The following is a 1,918-nucleotide window of genomic DNA, read 5'->3' on the forward strand; positions in this document are numbered from 1 at the left end:
ATTCACAATTCCAGAATTAGTACAAATTTCAACACCCTCTCAGTCACTTTCTGAGTAAAGAGTAGGATGATGAGAAAAGGAAGAGGAATGTACAACTACTCTGTCTTTAAGTGGTGACTGAAACTAAATAGGCAGGGTGTTGGGAGAGTGTGAATGTTGGGGATAGGGGAGAAGTAGAAGACATCCAAACACCTCACCTATTCTGCTAAAGAGTTAACTAAACTTGTGTAATATGGCTTAAGTGCCTTTACCATTTTATTTATTCATTTCTTTCATTCACCTCTGCAAGCCAATGCTCTGCATAAGCTGTAAGGGCAAAAAGCATTTGAGCAAATACAATTAAAAGTGCCAAGGGGGTATGGATACTTGCATACTCCCACCAGTGCCCCATGGCTACTGGCATGCTCAAGCTAGCACAGACCCAGTTGCCACGACCCTGATGAATTGCCTTGGCTGGCAACCTCTATCAGAGTGTTGTGACCACCAGACTGAGAACAGCTTAGTCCCTCCAGTGCAGCAGTTTCCTAACCTCAAGGGGCCAAAGAACAAAGTTGAAGGGCCTGGTATCAACCCCTCAGAGTTAAAGCTTACAGCCTGAGAGTGCTGAGCTGAGCCTTGACCACCTGATATCTTACCAAAATAAAGCCTTTTGACTCCACCCACTTTATACCACAATCAAACCTCTAAGGGCCTCAAAGAAGATAAAAGCAAAACATTCCATCCAAAGAATAGCAACTTTAAAGAGTAAAGAAACATCAGCCCACACAGATGAGACAGAACCAACACAAGAACTCTGGCAACTTAAAAAGCCAGAGTGTCTTCTTACCTCCAAATGACCACACTAGTTCCCTAGCAGTGGTTCTTAACAGGACTGAAATGACATTTAATTTATAATATGGATAGGAATGAAAATCATTGAGATTTGGGAGAAAGTTTAAGCCCAATCCAAGTAATCTGAGGAATACAATAAAATCATATGCAATGTTAAAGACAAAGTGGTCATTTTAAGAAAGAACCAAACTGATCTGATAGGGCTGAAAAACTCACTACAAGAATTTCATTATACAATCACAAGTATTAACAGCTGAATAGAACAACCTAAGGAAGGAATCTTAGAGTTCTAAGACTAGTTCTCCAAATTAACTCAGTCAGATAAAAATAAAGAAAAGAGAACAAAAAAGAATGAACAAAACCTCTGAGAAATGTGGGATTATGTAAAGAGAATAAATTTATGACTCATTTTCATCCCTGAAAGACAGGGAGAGAAATCAAGCAAATTGGCAAACAAATTTGAGGATATTATCCAGAAAAATTTCCTCAACCTTGCTACACAGGCCAACATTCAAATTCAGGGAATACAGAGTAACCCTGCAAGACACCATACAAGATGACTATCCACAAAACATATAATCATCAAATTTTTCAAGTTTGACATGAAAGAAAAAAACATTAAAGACAGCTAATGAGAAAGGGCAGGTCACCTACAATGGAAACATCATCAGGCTAACAGCAGAACTTTCTGTAGAAACCCTACCAGCCAGAAAACATTGGGAACCTATATTTAGCATTTTTGAAGAAAAGAAATCCCATTAGAAATTTTTATATCCAGCCAAACTAAGCTTCAGAAGTAAAGGAGAAATAAGATCTTTCTCAGACAAGCAAATGCTAATGGAATTAGTCACCACTAGACTTGCCTTACAAGAAATCCTTCAGGGAATGCTAAATATGGAAATGAAAGATCATTACAAGCCACCAAAAAGCACAGTTAAGAACATAGACCATTGACAACTATAAATCAACTGCACTATTGAGTAGGCAAAATAATCAACTAAGAACATAATGACAGGATCAAATATGCACATATAAATATTCACCTTGAATGTAACGGGCTAAATGCCCTAATTAAAATTCACAGAAT

The sequence above is a fragment of the Theropithecus gelada genome, chromosome 5, assembly GCF_003255815.1.
Source record: "Theropithecus gelada isolate Dixy chromosome 5, Tgel_1.0, whole genome shotgun sequence".
Lineage (NCBI taxonomy): Eukaryota > Metazoa > Chordata > Mammalia > Primates > Cercopithecidae > Theropithecus > Theropithecus gelada.